Below are 12413 nucleotides of genomic sequence, written 5' to 3' on the forward strand. Positions count from 1 at the left end.
GTGAGGGGGTGAGGGGTTGAGGGTGAGGGGTTGAGGGTGAGGGGTTGAGGGTGAGGGGTTGAGGGTGAGGGGTTGAGGGTGAGGGGTTGAGGGTGAGGGGTTGAGGGTGAGGGGTTGAGGGTGAGGGGTTGAGGGTGAGGGAGGGTGAGGGGTTGAGGGTGAGGGAGGGTGAGGGGTTGAGGGTGAGGGGTTGAGGGTGAGGGAGGGTGAGGGGTTGAGGGTGAGGGGTTGAGGGTGAGGGGGGGTGAGTGAGGGTGAGGGGTTGAGGGTGAGTGAGGGTGAAGGTGAGTGAGGGTGAAGGTGAGTGAGGGTGAGGGTGAGTGAGGGTGAGGGTGAGTGAGGGTGAGTGTGGGTGAGTGTGGGTGAGTGTGGGTGAGTGTGGGTGAGTGTGGGTGAGTGTGGGTGAGTGTGGGTGAGTGTGGGTGAGTGAGGGTGAGTGAGGGTGAGGGATTGAGGGTGAGGGGTTGAGGGTGGGTGAGGGGTTGAGGGTGAGTGAGGGTGAGGGGTTGAGGGTGAGGGGTTGAGGGTGAGTGGGGGTGAGTGAGGGTGAGGGGTTGAGGGTGAGTGAGGGTGAGGTGTTGAGGGTGAGTGAGGGTGAGGTGTTGAGGGTGGGTGAGGGTGAGGGGTTGAGGGTGAGTGAGGGTGAGGGTAGGTGAGGGGTTGAGGGTGAGTGAGGGGTTGAGGGTGAGTGAGGGTGAGGGTGAGTGAGGGTGAGGGTGAGTGTGGGTGAGGGTGAGTGTGGGTGAGGGTGAGTGAGTGCCATTACCCTATATAGAAAAAATAACAAAATTAGCCTTAGTCTTTGTTGTGAAGCGCTCTTATGTCCATGGGAAAGGTTTGCACTATTTAAAACTGCCCAACATTAAATGTGGATTCTACCAGTCACCCACCTCTTGTCTCAACCTCCAAAATTTGAGGACAAAGCAATAACATTTGATACAAGAAAGAATTAAACCAGGTAGCAGCTAAATTACACAGTGAGAAAAAAGAATGTGGAATTAATATAGCCTTTATTGCTGGAGTAAACTGTGTGATCTTAGGCAAATACCTTATTTCACTGAGGGCCCTTCATATGAGAGTACCTTTAAATAAGTGAGCTGTTCAAAAACCTCTTTTGTGTTTAATAGCTTATAACTTTGCTCCACCTATAATACGAATCTAGGCAACATTTAAGGTATACGTGACAACTGGTTTGCCTCTTCGTTACTTGTACGCAACGTCACCTGACGGGGCACAGGAAGGCTTCTCAGTCCATAGTTAAAAACTCACTTTTAATAAATAATTTTCAAATAAACTAGTGTACCTAAGGTGAAACGCTTACATGCGTTAAAGACATACAGTTCAGCCCTGCCACCCCCCCCCCCCCTCCCCTCCCCATCTCCAATATTTCAGAAGCCCCGTTTCAGCTCAAGGCTAATGAATATCTGTGAGACACGGAGCCTCTGAGGCTCCTAATCACATTTTGGAGCGAGGGGGGCAACACCAGTTCGTGTCAGGCCACTGGTCAGACAATGTTTGTGGGAGAAACAACTGAAAACACTGTAGGAGCCACAGTGTAGGATAATCGATTGGAGCAAAGATTGAGAAGGAAGGCTGAGCTATGCAGTCCTGCGGGGAGGGAAGAGTTTAAACTGCAGAAGGCGCGGCCAGGACGAACTTCAACCGTAGACCGATGACCCGAGACTTTGAAAACGAGCCTCGTCACGGGCCAACTTGTGTCGCCGGAGAGACGAGACAGGAATGCAAATTCGGCAGACAAATGCAAACCAGTACACCCCTGAGAAGGGCGGGATAAATATTTGATGCTGTCCAAATGGGAAGTCACGGATGCAGAGGACTAATCCTGAAACAGAAAGCAGGCCCTTCAAGGGAAGTCTGGCCGCTTTTCATGCATGCGGCGCGAGGCTCCTTTCCTCTGCAGAGCGCGAGCTGCGGCCGTTATTACAACACAACTCACATGCCGAGCACGAGCAAGCGCTTGGATACTGTGTGTGCAAACACCGCACTGTGGAGAGCGGGAGAGACATCTTTTTTTAAATAATACAACTCGGCGCGAGGCTCCTTTCCTCTGCAGAGCGCGAGCTGCGGCCGTTATTACAACACAACTCACATGCCGAGCACGAGCAAGCGCTTGGATACTGTGTGTGCAAACACCGCACTGTGGAGAGCGGGAGAGACATCTTTTTTTAAATAATACAACTCGGCGCGAGGCTCCTTTCCTCTGCAGAGCGCGAGCTGCGGCCGTTATTACAACACAACTCACATGCCGAGCACGAGCAAGCGCTTGGATACTGTGTGTGCAAACACCGCACTGTGGAGAGCGGGAGAGACATCTTTTTTTAAATAATACAACTTTAGAAGCTAAAAAAACATTTTAACCCAAAAAAAACATTTTAACCAAGTCAAAACTGCTCACTTGTAAACAACCAGATTGCTCAACAAGCCTTTCACCGTAACACGGCGGGCAGGGGAGGGGGCGGAGAGGGGAGAGGTGCGACACGGCAGGCAGGCAGGGGAGGAGAGTAGGAGGAGGAGGGGGGAGGAGAGTAGGGGAGGCACGGCCTAGCGGCAGGCAGGCAGGCAGGGGAGGAGAGGAGGAGGGGGGAGGAGGGTAGGGGAGGCACGGCCTAGCGGCCGTGCAATCAAGTAGTGAGGGGGCGGAGTTGTGGGAAGGCTGAGAGAGAGAGTAGGCGGCTGGGGGCATGTGCACGCGCATTTAAGCTCAATGCGCATGCGCATTGAGCTTAAATTTATCGTGCACTGCAAGGAATCGCCACGATTCCTTGCAGTGTGGATAAAGAGTGGATAACTCGCAATAGTCTCGCTTGCTCGATGCGCATGCGCATCGACAGGCGAGACCTAAAAACCCCTGTGTGTAGCAAATGCAGTACTTGCTTAATTATGTGTAAAATTCTGCAGCCACAGAAACGCATAATTTCATGACCCTACACAGAGTTAAAGTCACTCATGAGGTTCCTTTTCTAGGATCCCCATTAATAAGTTAATATTTTGCACAGGTGCTCAAACAGAATACTCCAGATTTTCATGTTAGCATCCACACATTAACCATTTTTCTTTTTTTAAACTCCTATATCTACTGCATATCTTGAATGCCAAGCTGAATCAGCTTTATTACTTAGATGAGATAAAACATAGGATATGTCATGCCACTCTTTAAATAATGTGAGATGTGTACTCTGGGCCAAGTGTTGTTGTACATTGTAGCTAGAATGAACTTTTGTTAAATAGAAACAAATTGGTCTCGGTCAGGATGCCAGAGGTTGCACCATGCAAGAAGTAAACCTCCAGAAATAGTGCTTTTGGGTAAATAGGACATAGGTAGACATCTGCAAGTAAGGCGCTCACACACAGGCCCATGGACATATTCCGTCATCTTAACTGCTTGGATTATGCAACTGATTTGGGATTACAAGTGATGCTAGAATCACTTACAAACTGGTGTTGAAATTGGTAAAAGAACCTTTCTCCTGTAATTCTTGCTGCCGGTACTAAAAGTGAGGAACAAAGGAGTGACTCCCTGCTGAATCCCTCAGTTACCTCTAGCTACAGTCATAATAAGCGCCTTCAGGCTTGTAACTCACCAATCCATCAGTGGCAAGACATTTGGGACCTGGGCAAAGTCACAAAATAAAAATTTTAAACTAGGATGCTTATCAAAACTGGGGCTCACAAATTTAAAGACATAGAGCTTTTTCACCTAAGAGCTTATTTTGCGTGAATGAAAAAAGCAAAAAACAAAATCCTAAATAGGGGTGTACAGTATCCTACACCCTCTGCATGAGGAAGAAACTTATGAAAAAGAACTGCTGCTATGTGCAAGTAGCTTTTCCTTCACTATCAAAAGGGCGATCTGTGAAACTCCCCATCCACAGTTGAGAGCTGCAAAATTCTCCAGTATTTGGGGTGTCTTTCATAGATTCACATGCCTGAATCATTCCCCGTCGTCGGAGTGGGAGTCCCACGGTATATAAAAATAGCAACAATATGCCTGTAATAACTAAAAATCCTTGGTAATAACCAACCAGGAAGTAAAGTAGCCCTGAGCTACAGGAGCAAAAGCTCCCACACTCATGACTAGCCTAGTCATGTTGTATAGACCAACCTGCAGCCAATCAGGCGACAGCACCCACCAGAATGTTCTCCCCAGAGGCTCAGGCTCTCAGATTTTCTACCGCACGTCGTGTGAAGGGAGTCTCCCTGAGCTCTGCTCAGTTTCTTCTTACTTTGGTTGGTTTTTTAACCTTCAAAGGATGTCTACTTCTAAATCCCTTTTTAGGGCTTGTGATTCCTGTGGAAAGCTAAGGCTGTTCAAGCATGATCCTCACAAAAAATGCATATACTGTCTGTATCCGTATCATGAGGCGAAGGAATGTAAGATCTGTAGAACCTTCCCTCAAAAGACCCTCAGGGACAGAGAGGGTAGTCTTCTCCTGTGGCTTCAGAGGATTAAGGACAAGGATAACCCTGTTTCAGAGGTAGGGAGCATTGCCTCGGGGTCTTCTGTCTCCTCAAGGAAGAGGAAAACTGAGGTGGAGGTGGCTTCTCCTAGGGCGAAAGTGTTGAAGAAGGCCCAATCCTCTCAGGATTCTGGCTTGTCTACTACTTCCAAGAAGGTGTCTCCAACTGTGAAATCTGCGCCCTCAGGGAAAACTGGAAAATCTGCAGTTTCCAAAGCACCTACTCAAAAAATTTCACCTCAGTTTACACCTCTGGCCATGGCAGAGTCAAATACAGCCTCATCGTCGCCATCTCTTCATGTGGCCACTTCTTCCACTTCTACAGTGACTTTCTTTTCACCAAGATCAGCTATGGTGAGGTCTTCAGCCTCCTCACCGTCGGCGTTGGTTCAGGTACAAATTAGACCCATCCGTCGACGAAGATCGTTCCATCGATCGTCGACGCTCCACCGTCGACGGGAATCCTGACTGTACCGTCGAAGAGTTCTTAGTCTCTTGCCGTCGACGAAGGCCTTACCGTCGACATCCCAGTCGAGGAAGTTACCGTCGACAACGTTACCGTCGGCAACACCCTCGTCGACGAAGTTACCGTCGACCAAGAAAATGAAACCCGTCGACGACCTCCTCATCGACGAAGCAGACAATTCAGTCTTCATCAACACCGTCGATGAGTTTGTCGAAGCCGCTACCGTCGACGGGCGTTCCGTCGACGATGGATCTGACGACACAGAGGGAATCAGGCTTGTCATCAGCGCCGGTGGCTCAGTCGACGCCTCCACGGTCAACCTGTATGGCAATGCAAGTGTGGTCAGCTAAAACATCCACAATACGTTTGCCATCACCGGCTACCACTGCTTCGCTCCTACAGAAGCGTGGTTCATCCTCCACAACTTTGTCTCCACTAAAGCTGCCACATAAATTGTTGGATTCTGAGGAAGAGGAATCCTATGAGGTCGACAATTTTCGTGCGGCCAGGAGCTCTTCTGACTTGCCTATAAAGATTCAAGATTTGGATCAGGAGGAGGAGGAGCATTTCCTGGAACACTCTAGTCGGGATAAAGACGGTAGACGTCTTGACTCAATAGGGAAGAAGGTGTCAACTATTGCGGCAACCACGGTCCGAGCTGCAAATTCACTTGCAATACTTGAGAGGTATGACAGGCAGACGTGGTCTGACATATCACCTTTCATCGAGAAGCTTGCAGAACCAGATAGATCTGAAGCAAAAAAGATCCTGCTAGAAGGAGAGAGCGTTTCATCTGAAATAATTGATGCTGCAGTAGACGTGGCAGCCACAGGTTTCAGGCAGCTGGCGGGAGCAGCTGTTCTCCGGAGGCAAGGCTGGTTAAAAGCTACATCCTTTCGGCTAGAGGTCCAGACAAAGATCATGGACATGGCCTATGATGGGGAGTTCCTTTTTGGACAACATGTTGACGAGGCATTACAAGCCATAAAGAAAGACACAGACGGCACAGTCGCTGGGCTCTCTCCAATTTCGAAAGTCTTCCTTTTGTGGTGCAAGAAGAAGAGGCAATTTCTCTAACAGAGGAGGTTATTCACAGCAACGCTCCCACAATAACACCCAGAGAAATCAAATATACCAGCCATACCGTAAACAAACATATGGCCAAAGGAGAAATAATTAATTACTCTCAATCAAGAGGAAAAACCTCTTATCGAGGAAGACAACAACAAAAAGCAAGTGAGAAACACATCCTGCCCCCACTTTGTCCCAGCCTGAAGCAAAGTGGAGGAAGAATATCCCGATATTACTCAAATTGGTCCAAGATTACCACGGACAGATGGGTCCTGGACGTGGTTTCCAGAGGTCACATTCTCGAATTCGTCAAAGCCCTTCCGAATTCTCCCCCAAAAGGACCACCTCCAGCTCATCTTAAAGAGCTGTTTTCCCAAAATACACTCAATGATTCGGAAAGGAGCAATAGAAAAAGGTACCTCAACATCAGAGGGGAACAGGATTTTATTCAAGATTTTTCCTGATCCGCAAAAAGTCAGGGGAATGGCGCCCCATCCTCTACCTGCGTGCCCTCAACAAGTACCTATAGAAATTATCTTTCAGAATGTTGACGCTTCAAGAAATCCTCCAGTTTCTCTCATTAGGGGATCACATGGCAACACTTGACCTTCAGGACGCATACTTCCACATGCCCATTTTTCCCAGACACCGGAAGTTCTTACGGTTCAGAGTGGCTGGCAGGGACTTACAGTTCAAAGTACTCTCCTTTGGACTACGTTCAGCCCCCAGAGTTTTCACAAAAATGTTAGCCCCGGTGGCTGCACACCTGAGATTGGAGGGAGTTCAAATGTATCCATATTTGGACAACTGCCTTATCAAGGCCAGTTCCATCGATTTGGCAAAAACTCACGTTCAGAGATGTCTATCACTATTCCAGAGCCTGGGTTTTCCGGTAAATTTCAAAAAGTCTTGGGGAGGGCATGGCTTGGACGCCGAGGAAGATGGCGGTGTAGAGCGTCTCTCCTCCCGTCACGAACTCTGCCATCGGGAATTGGGACGCTTTGTTAAGCCTGCAGCACGGATGTGAGCTAGGGTTCGGGCACCGGATCATTTCCAGTATGCGGTGAGCCGTCCTGTGTGGCCGTAGCTGAAGCGGTGCGAGAGTTACACTGAGCGAGGTGTCGAGCGAGGCTCCGGACGCTCATGGCGGGAGCGCCGGCAAAAGAAAGGAAACGAGGCGCAGAGTAACTCAGAGGATGCAGTGAATCTGCCAGCGTAAAGAGGACTGTGGTAACGGCGATGCCCAGCAATGCTTTGAGATGCAGGGCAAAGACAAAGTAAAGGCAAAGAAAGCGTGAGTAAAGTATGATCGGCCATGTCCGGGCTTCATTAAACCTAACCAAGATGGCAGCCGCCACTCGAGAATGCTCAATAATGATCTGAAATGCCCTAAAATCGAAACGAAGTGGCTTTCCACTTTACATCCCGCTTAATCCAGCATAAATACAACGCCAGGCGAGTAAGTTTAGCAGCTTTTACTAACACCTGGGAAGGAAAGTAAGCACATATTTCCAATTTGATCATGAGGGCATAATGGGATTATGCTGAGTGCCTGGACTGCCTGTTACCAGACCACAGTGGTAAATTCAATGACACAGTGCTTTCTCAAAGCACTATCTCTTCAGTGATTTCCCTGGCAACAGTGAGTGCCTGGATTGCCCGACAGCAGACCACAGTGATCTCTCCATGTTATAGTGATCTCTACACAGTGATCTCTCCAATGACATTACATGAACCACGTGTACACCTGAATGAATGTATGTGACGCTCTATACCTCAGGTTCCACTTGACGGACTGCTATATATACAATGGTGAACAGAGATCTGGGTGACCATTCTCTCCTATAGATCAGTGTTGTCTAATCTACCCCACGTGCTTACCGAAGAGGGGCTGCCAGAGCACCGTTCAAGGAACTAAGCATTCACGATGGATACCAAAGACCAGAGTACCCTTAAAAGACTTAAAATCGGACCACTCGAACCCGGGTTCGCCAAATAAACCAAAGAAAGTCACTCCGGATGCACTTGATATGATATTGAACAGGCTAGATGAAGTGAAGGACCTAGCTAAGGTCACTAAAGAGGAAGTGGTGGCAATTAGTCAAGATATTAGAGACACTAATGCGCGTTTAACAGAAACGGAATCCAGGATTAGTCGCTTGGAAAACATAGAGGTTAAAACCTCGACAGCTCTGAAACACCTTCACATCTCTTCCGACCAAACTACTAGACGATTGGCTGAGTTGGAAGACAGAAATAGAAGAGGGAGCCTAAGCATTTTTGGGGTTCCGGAGGGGTCCGAAGATTCAGAAGGATCGTGTATTCGATTCTTGGAAACATGGTTTGCTAAAGCCACGAACCTGACTTTTACAAACCCTCTTGAATTTGACAGAGCTCATAGAGTACAAGGGAGAATCACTAAGACGCAGAGAGGACCAAGGCCCATCGTGTGTAAACCGCTACGCTACCAACATGTGGAGCAAATCCTTGCCTTCGTGCGGAAGCACAATCATATCCTGTGGAAGGACGCCAAGGTCTACATTTCTCAAGACTACAGTAAGGAAACCGTGGAAATAAGGAAGGCCTTCCTAGCCATACGACCACAACTGTCTGTGAAGGGATATCAATTTGGTTTGTGTGCCCAGCAAAGTACAGGGTGACAATACGTGGATCGTCTCACTACTTCACGGATCCTATGAAGCTCAAACGCATGCTTGAAGACCTGGAAGAACGAGATATGGAGCGCGACATGGAGATTAATAACCCAGACAGTCTAGCAGCTTCGGCCTCAGCCTCAGGATACAAATGACCACGTCCGAGTTTTAGTGTTTTCATTAAGTCATCTATGCTCTGTTAATTCTACAAGCCTATGGGCTTGTCTATTGCAAGGTGCCTATAGGGTAAGGTCTCCAGTTCATGGGCGTCATCCAGCACTGGAAGTTTTATGGTACTTCGAAAATTGGCGTAAGGGTTTGAACTAAAGTCCTGGAAGTTTCTTTACATTACTTCTCTAGTTTCGATCTGGTGTTGATCTCTGGCTATCGATTTAAACTCCTGAATTGAGCTGACTAAATCCAACACCCGGGTCACTGGTGGGGTGGTTCAGAGTTGATCGGATTTTACACTGATCATGCTGAGATTCTCTGGTTAGGGAACTGTTACTGGCAGTTTCTACTTGGGTTACCTACCATTGATGTATAGACCTATAACCTACTAGCCATTACAGGCCTTAAATGAAGGATATGATGCTATAATACCTTCCAATGGTCCTTGTTGTATTCTCTACCCATCGTTCGATAGTTAGAATTTAGTGGACACTCAGGAATATTTGTTGGTCTATCTAGATTATACAGTGGGAGCGCGTTATTGATTTAATGCTGATTCTGATACACCATTCCAATGTTCCACTGCTTGCGTTGTGTTTATATGCTTTTTGCATTGTGCATAGCTGTTCCAATGTCTATACACGACTAGTTTGGACGGGAGGGTTACTGCGGTTTTCCTCAACGTCGCCATGCTTCTGTACTACAGTTGGGGAGGGTGGAGTGGGGGGATGTGGGGGTTTGGGGGGGATGGGTGTTGTGTATTGTGGTTTGTATTTTTTCTTTTTCCTTCTTTCTTCTTTCTTCTTCCTCTTCTCTTTTCATTGCTATTCCTTTTTCTTCTGATCTATCTCCTTGCTCTTGATTGGGCAAGTTTTACCATGCATATGTTGTATTTGTATACCTACATTCAGACCAGTCGTGCTCTGTCCCTGGGTGCCCACATGTCTGCTCATAGTTTCCGCCCGTTTTACATCATATGTAACATGTTTTTCATTGGACCTCATGGAGCAACCATGATGCATACACTATTATAAATGTCACATGCAGCGCTTTCCACTCCACTTGGGACAACCTCACTTGACCGACTAAAGATTCTGTCTTTGAATGTTAAAGGTCTGAATCAGCCCGTTAAAAAACAAAAAGATATTAGACAATGTGCGCAGACAGAAGGGGGACATTGTCCTGTTGCAAGAGACTAAACTAGATGCTAAACAATTCTACACTCTGCGCAGCAAGTTTTATTCGGAGGTTGTGGGTTCTAGTGCACTTGGTAAAAAGAATGGAGTTCTGGTTTTATTGTCAAAAAAGTCCAAGGTAGAATTGCTGTCTTCCGAATCAGATGAAAAGGGGCGCTGGGTCACGATGAAACTCTCTAGAGACAACACGGAATTCTTTGTCACTAATGTATACGCACCTAACGCTAGTGACTTAGAATTTTGGCAGGGCTTAGTCAAGCAGATTGCAACGATACCTGATACAGCGGTTCATATAATTGGGGGTGATTTTAACCTCCCTTTTGACCCGGCCTTAGATAGAGATTCGAAGTGTGTATTCAAACCAATCACATAATGCCTTTCTCAAATTATGTCAACAATTCCATTTAATTGATGCATGGAGAATACAGCACCCTACTGATAGGGACTACACATTCTACTCTCCCCCACAAGATTCGTTCTCGCGCATTGATTACATCTTCATTACACAAAATGGCATTGCGAGAATAGATGATACATCAATTGAACCAAGGGTACTGTCAGACCATTCATGCATATCCCTGTCCATCAGTAACATTAAACCGTCCCCTAAACAAACGACCTGGAGACTAAATGAGGAAATCTTACACAAAGAAAAATATAGAACTGAAATTCTAACAGCTATTAGATCCTATTTGGAGATTAATGCGAGGGGGGACACCTCAGACCTAGCGTGATGGGAGGCTTTGAAAAGCACAATAAGGGGGGTGTGCATCAAAATTCGCTCAGCAATGAACAGAGACTGCAATGCAAAGCTGGAAAGGTTAGAGGCTGAGATAGCTATCCTGGAGAGCAAGCACCAAATGACAAGGGACCGGGAGACACTCAATATCATGACCAACAGAAAATACGAATATAATAAGCTAGTGAGCGAAAGGGCGGGGGTGTGGCTGGACAGAAAGCGAAGGTTTAAGCTCTGCGAATCAAACAAAGCTGGTAAGAGCCTGGCGGCATACTTAAAATTCAAGGTGCAAAAGAATGCTATTAATGTTATCAAGGACTCTGCGGGAGTTCTTCATTCGGACCCCCAAAAAATAACTGAGGTCTTTAAAGACTTCTACGAAGGCTTATACGCTAAAAATGAATCGGTGGCTGAAGACAAAATTCAGGAATATCTACAGGAGTGTGTTCTGCCAAAGCTAAAGCCTGAAGAACAACTCAGTCTTAATGAGCCGATCTCGGCCAATGAGGTGGAAAAAGCGATCAGGAGATTGAAATGTGGGAAAGCTCCGGGCCCGGATGGCTTTACAGCCAAATTCTATAAAAGCTTTACATCAGATTTGGATAAACCTCTTCTGAACCTATTTCACGAATTCACGGAGTCAGGGGAGGTGAGGGGCACATTGGCAGAAGCGACCATTGCAGTGCTGCCTAAGGACGGCAAAGACCCATCGTTACCAAAAAATTATAGGCCGATTTCCCTGATTAATCTAGATTGTAAGATACTAGCCATGATTTTATCAGCCCGTTTACAGAAAGTCCTTCCTACCCTCGTACACCCATCTCAAGCGGGTTTCTTAAAACATAGACAGTCTAGTGATAACACCAGAGTACTAGCCCATGCCCTAGAAAAAGCAAAACTTCTGAATACTCCCACGGTAGCTGTCACACTGGATGCGGAAAAAGCCTGCGACAAGGTAGATTGGTCCTTCCTTGAGGCAGTTCTGCACAACTTCAACCTAGGTGAAACGTTTACTAAACTTGTAATGGCTTTGTATGCCGGCCCTACTGCTAAGGTCAGAGCGGGTGGCTCCTTTTCCTCTTCTTTTTGCTTGAAACAGGGGACGAGACAAGGATGCCCATTATCACCATCTCTGTTCTTACTAGCAATAGAACCCTTTTTGTGGCATATTAGACATAATGAAGCCATTGCTGGTATTCCATTTGATGACTGCACAGTAAAATTAACTGCATATGCCGATGATGTGCTGATTTTGACGGAAAAAGCCGACGAGGCTATCCCGGCCTTAATGGACACAATTGAGGGGTTTTCCAGAGTTTCAGGATGTAAACTGAATAATGACAAAACAGAAGTTAAGTTGCTAAACAACATCGGGGGTAAAGAAATTCTGGGCTCATCTGGCCTCACTTGGCAACCAAAAGCTTTTAAATATTTGGGCTTAGATTTTGAGAAGGACTTGATTACGACCCTGAAATTGAATGAAGACCTAACGTTAAAAAAGATATCCACGCTGCTAGATAGCTGGTCACCAACATTTTTGTCCTGGTGGGGTAGGGTTGAGACCCTTAAAATGATGTGCACGCCTCTAGTTAACTACCTAGCCTGCATGCTCCCCATGACTTTATCGGACGAATTCAT

General features: G+C 46.9%; 1 protein-coding gene across 1 annotated transcript in view; it reads right to left on the bottom strand.

Annotated features, from left to right (window-relative positions):
- The window catches only part of SUPT4H1 (SPT4 homolog, DSIF elongation factor subunit), an 81887-nt gene that overhangs the window by 35453 nt on the left and 34021 nt on the right, over positions 1–12413 (bottom strand). The window lies entirely within an intron of this gene.

Source organism: Lissotriton vulgaris, chromosome 2_1 (assembly GCF_964263255.1).
Source record: "Lissotriton vulgaris chromosome 2_1, aLisVul1.2, whole genome shotgun sequence".
Taxonomy (NCBI): domain Eukaryota; kingdom Metazoa; phylum Chordata; class Amphibia; order Caudata; family Salamandridae; genus Lissotriton; species Lissotriton vulgaris.